General features: G+C 40.5%; 1 protein-coding gene across 3 annotated transcripts in view; it reads right to left on the bottom strand.

The window, feature by feature from the left end:
* Positions 1-6,000, bottom strand: part of dlp (glypican dally-like) — a 61,679-nt gene that overhangs the window by 20,478 nt on the left and 35,201 nt on the right. The window contains exon 1 of one of the 3 annotated variants that reach the window (XM_026814149.1): positions 5,020-5,080. The exons of the other annotated variants lie outside the window; for them this stretch is intronic. The gene's annotated coding sequence lies outside the window, so the exon portion shown is untranslated. Of the gene's footprint in view, positions 1-5,019; positions 5,081-6,000 lie in introns of those variants that run through there. 3 annotated transcript variants of the gene reach the window in all.

Raw genomic sequence — 6,000 nt, 5'->3', positions numbered from 1 at the left:
TGGGATTGACTGTGTAGCCAATACATCCTTAAACAAATAATATTTATTAGAACTTATGTAAAAGTAAATAAAAGTAACCTCGTATATCTCATTACAGTTCAAAAACCCCGATACAGCGTCTGATTCGCTTATAACGTAAAGCTGGGAGCCTCTGAGGCAGCTTTTTCATTAACTAAAGACTGAAATCTTTGAGACTAGAAATAAGCGTTTTCTTATGAATTTGAGCCGAAGGCTTCTAACGTGCTGTTGCGTTTCATCGCGAGTCAAAGTTATAATTCTTCTAACTTGGTATCACGGTACCAATACGGTATATTAATCCCAGCAAGGGTAAAGAGTAGTAAGATAATTTATTTCCTGCTTACAAACCTCTTAGCGTTTGAAGTAACAAAAAGAATTATAATACTGCATTTTCAAGTTCTTAAATTCAAATTATAATACTGATTGATATTACAGTTTTTATGAAAGTTTAATCACCTCCCCAGAATAGAATAGAAACCGAATCTAAAAATGAAAATAAAGCGAATGACCCAGTGAGAGCATTTAGAAATGAAGGAGATTCTGTTCCACACGTCTATTCTTCCCTTCTTTATTTACTTTATTTAGTTGGTCATAGCAAATCAAAGTCTTATTAAACACATTATCATAAATTTTATGTTTTTGTATTTATCATTAACGAATGTTGGGTTTTACGCGAAACCAGGGTATCTGGCACACATTGTTATCTACTTTGCTGTATAGAGAACACGTCAGTGAAAACAGGATGAAATCATTCGCGTTTGTTCTAGTGAATCATCGTCTGGCCAGCTGTGGCCAATTTCGTGAACGGCTCACAAAACGGAGAAGAAGTAACAATTTCGCAAGGTCTCCGCGATGCTTCGGTTCGATCGTTGCCGGCTGGACGGCATCCCATGGGAATATAGACGTCCACGGTCGATTAAGAATTAAAGTCACCGACGCTTCGTCGTGGAGAAAATTCGTCGACCCATCTCGACTCGATCAACTTCGATCGCGTGTTTATCGTATTACCCAGCTGCGGGGATTGCACGATACGCGAGCAGCCCTCGTCGCTGGTCCGCTTCGTACGCCGCGGAAAATTCCGGGGGAATAAAGGCCGAGGAGGGAAGAACCGGCGCCGAGCAATCTTCCAATTTCGCTTAGACAACCGGGAAGACATTCTCTCGCATTTAAGCCGCGTCTTCATTCTGCCTTTTATTACTTGCACACACCGCAGCATATTTTCTGGCTTCAGCGAGGAAGCCGAAACACGAAATCGTTTCCCTTTCCTTCTTTTTCATTGTAGTATTTGTACTAGTACAGCTAGTAACGACGAAACTGAACAAGCTCGGGCTTCCTCTAGGGCGACAAAATTCAAACCGAGTAATAAATCTATATCTGTTGGACTTTAACACAATTTAGTTGTTTAGTTTATTCTTTTGATTTTCGACCGTTGCCATGTAAACTCTGTAATTAAATGAAATGCATGCACACGTTTTTTAAGTCTGACTTCAATGTAACAGAAATCGATCGATCAAGCTTGACAGATTTCCATATAAAGACCCTAAAAAGGAATGTCTAGGGGCTCGAAGATTATGCGAGCGCGCGAGAAACCGTATCGATCACATTGCTCCCGTCAGCAACTAGTCTTGGGTGTGAAAAACAAGAGAGAAGAAAGACCACGCTATAGGATTCTATGAGGGCGGAAAAGGAAAAAGAACAGGCATGATATTATTGAACGCGCTGTAGGTAGGTGCCTCGAAGGAAGTGGATATAAAAATAAAGAGGAGGAAGAAGGGTAGAGGAGGGAAAGTCGGGTTGAAACGATAATGGCAGACGTTAATAACGTGGTGGTGGCGGCGGCGGCGGCGGCGGTCTGGCACGCATGTGGACCAGGATGAAAGCGAGTCACGCGGAGAAAAGACGAACCACGAAACTGCTCCGCGAGAGACTTATCTCGCTAATGAGGCTTGACCATCTGACCGTAGATGCGGTTCTTCGGTCTTTTTAACCGACCCACCTCTGCAAGATCCCACACATGTGTCCAAGATAAAGGATGAGAGAGAGATAACGTTGTCATTCTTTCCTATCCGTGAATACGTTAACGGATTAGCGAGCATGACGTCACGTCATTTTTAACTTTGTATCTAGTCGTCGCTGATAGTCCCTTGTATTATTTATTTATATTTACTGAGAAATTTGTTAATTTTATTGCTCGATGACGAAGCTTGTGAAATCGTGGTAAAGGGTCGAAGCAAGCACCGATAGCGGAGAATTCCATGTTTCGTTCATTGAAAAAGAATCTTCACCTGATCCGTCTATCTGAACTTTCATATTGTAGAAGCACTTAATTCCGTATCAGCAAAAGGGACTCGACAGAGCAGTGAGAAAATCAATCGCGCTTCATTAGCTCACGAATTCTATCTTTTAGCAGGGAGCTGGTCAATTCTTCCGGATGACGGCACGAAAGGAAGCTACGGGAGCACGGTCCACGTAGCAGCAGCATGTGTTCGTATCACCTGCTCAGCAGTTGCCAGCCGAGGTGCAGCTGCACGCGTGCAACGATATACACCAGCACAAAGAGAGACCCAGGAATCCGGCCGTGGTTTCGGTATGTAACCGGAATGCAAGGGGAAATCAAGGAAAAAGGAAGATCAGGAACCGACGAAAGAATCGAGCTTTCATCCTTTTTTTCTGCACGCTTCGGGTAATCTACCGAAACGGGAAAACGTCTCTAAAGATTTCAATTTTCTACCTGCGACTCTTCAGGGACAGATATGTATACAGAAAGGAAGATGAGTCTGGGATGGAAGGATGTTAGCTCCGGACAACCTCCATTGGCAATATTTTACGTACTTTGTCACTTGCCGACTTTCGCATTTGAAAAATTATAATCGCCCGCTATCGATCATTGATCACATGCACGACTCTCTCATAAAAATTATTACGTAACATCATATTTCTAGAAACGATGAAAATGATTTTTTATCAATGCTATGACTACCGTTCAACTGAATAATTGTAAGTGATAGAAAAAAATTTGTTGGACTTGACAGATCGGCGCGAATCGGTTAGACAAAAAGATCCGCTTTTCGCGCAAAGACGTGACGACACGTAGTCAGAAGCCGGTCGAAAAAAGGTTCGGCGGTGAGCCTACCTGAGCAGGAGGCGAGGTGCATTCTTCGGGCAGCGAACCGGCGCGCAACGGCAACCCACGCGCCTTGTTTGCTATATCAAAGAGGCCGATGTTTCACGTGCACGCATCAACACCAGGGTTTTTCCCTGGATGCCCGTTTAAACTTGTATGCGCCAGCATGGCGTCTCGATTGTTTTCGTTTTTCGAAAGTTCTTTTTTCTCCATGATTTATGGTACGCAAATAAAACTCCACGGTTCTACAAGTATCCAAGGAACGCTGACTATTCGAATCACGACTAAACAGATATTAACCGTTCTATCCTTAACTTTATGTCAAGGGATTACGTAAAAACTTACAAAAACTTAGCTCCTCTTGAATTTCCAAGTAACCTGAGCTCTCGAAATTAAGTTCCTAAAGACTCCTTACGCACTTTGTAAGAATAACAAAATTTTACACGTTTAATCGGAATGTATCTGCATTTCCCACCGCGTTTGGCACAACACTAACGAGCTGATTGACTACACGTACAGCCTGCTTGGAATAAGACGAAAATTATTTGAAACACGTGCGCGCGCCGCGCATTTCGTAATAATTGCGAGGTAGCAATTTCAAGCACGCGTTCCTGCGTGTATCTATCTCGAATCGACGAGAGCGCGTTAACGTACGACCAATTACAGTTGAAATTCGATTGCAGCGCGTTCGAGAAGGAAAATTTTCGCATTATTCGGGAATTATCGCGCACCGGTTGCCGATCGATTTCTCGAAATCTCGCTTTAAAACGCAAGAACCGTCTATTCACGTACATACAACTCTCAATGATCAACTGCGTTAAATGGCTAAATAAAACGCTCTGAAAATTGTGCTCGAAATCCATTGACTCGAAATCCTCTTCACCATTTTTGCATCTGCTAATGGACTTATACGTAATAGAAAAAGTTCAAAAAGGAAATTCTGTAGAATTTTCTATACACTCAATTAAAATACCCAACAATCTCGATTAGACGGTTAATTAAATTGTTCATTTGAGGAGGCCAAGAAAATCAAACAGTACGGCTAGTTAGAACACGACCAGGCAAATAATTCCTGGCTGAATCATGTATGTAGCGAATAAACATGAACATTCGCTTCGTGTTAATGCTTGTAGAATACCCGTATATACAAATACGCACTTTCAATCAGCAATCAGCGAATCGTGTGAAACGTCGCACATGCGTTCCAATGGAAAGCAATCTTTTTAATCGAATGCCATGGAAGAAATGGCAAACATTGAAATATATTCCAGAAAGTGGCACTGATAGACTGTGTTCAAGTGAGGGTATAATAACAATTATCTAAACAATTCTGAGAAAACATAATCGACGATTATCAGATTGTGAATTTTATGCAAAATTATTCTTGTGCAAAAATTACTATTTACAGAATATATATAAGGAATACCTGCCATGTACAAAACATTGAAAGTTCTTATTTTGCATAAAAATCCTAATGATTATAATGATAATTAAACAGCAGAATCAATGAATTCTTTGGGAGTATCCCTTTAATTCAGTGCGTGCGTAAGCGCAAATACTTTATTTCTTGTCATCCATTCACTGAAATTGTTCGTTAACTGATTATTTATCTGATAAAATTACGGAAATTGTCGCGCATAATCGCCATGATGCTGCTCGATTAATATGCGTTATATGATGCGCCTGAAATACGATAATGATCTCCACGATCCACAGCAATTCATTAATATTGATCCGATTCAATTTTCATCGATCACTGCCTCGTTTTATGTTTGAATCCCATTGAATGACCCGACCATTTCTCATCGACCCATAATCGTACGATCATTAAAAGATTCAAATATCAGAAATCGTGATATTATGTTTTTTCATCTTACCTTCTTAAGGAATAAAGAATAGGATCTACTCAGTGGGTCGACACCTTTGTTGAATACTCACCTGAAATGAAAAGAAAACTGTATTGGTTAATTTGTCCATACACTTTGTATAATTACGAATAATCGTTTGGACGATGGTCCTAAGCAGGCTTAATTATAATCGTTATCTATTATAATATCAGCATTTGTTAATAGTGTGCGAATCGGTAATTAGCGAGGGGCAATCAGCTGGATACCACAGTTATTGTGACGACCGCAAATTAACCGGTTGATCCCGCAAACACGGTTGTGATATAGCGATTCAATTCCGCCAATTATCGGGTCGAATTGGCATAATTATCTAGGCTAGGCGATATCCAAGCTGGTAAACGGATATTTCAAAATTCATTTCCGACGTTCATCTCCAAACACTACCAATTTTTACATCAAAAAGAATTTTTATTATAAAACTACCCAGGTCGCAATGAGATCGAGGATAATCATATCGAGGAAGAAGGATGACTTGAATACTTCCTTATAACAAACAACTCACTCGGAAGTTGCTTATTATGAGTCGACCTCTGTATTTATAAAAGAGGAAGAAGGAAGGACGACAAGCGTGGCAAAACAAGAAGAAGAACGGTGGCGTGACATGTTGGTTGAGTGGCGCCAGCCATCAGTTATCTTCTTCCCTTATACTATTAACAACGTTCATCTTCTTCCTACTTCGATCTGCCTTTCGTCACGAGACATTCGTTCGCGTACCATTTTGACTCCAGCTTACAATTCGTAGACGTTATCGAAACGAATAAATTAAATGTGACAATCGAAGGAAAATGTATGTAATGATACAGGAGAGTAAATCTTCAACTTTGAACGACAAAATTCAATTAACGAATTAATATTTTATACTAATCAGTTCAATAGTGCTGGTCTGATAAGTACAAATAGTTTACTAGTGACGCGAGACATTTAATTGGCCGTCCGCGATAGCACGTGTAC

Source organism: Ceratina calcarata, unplaced genomic scaffold, assembly GCF_001652005.2.
Source record: "Ceratina calcarata isolate Rehan_Ccalc_2016 unplaced genomic scaffold, ASM165200v1 scaffold368.2, whole genome shotgun sequence".
In the NCBI taxonomy this organism is placed as follows: Eukaryota; Metazoa; Arthropoda; class Insecta; order Hymenoptera; family Apidae; genus Ceratina; species Ceratina calcarata.
The sequence above is the reverse complement of the archived record's forward strand: the minus strand, read 5'-3'. Positions and strand labels throughout refer to the sequence as shown.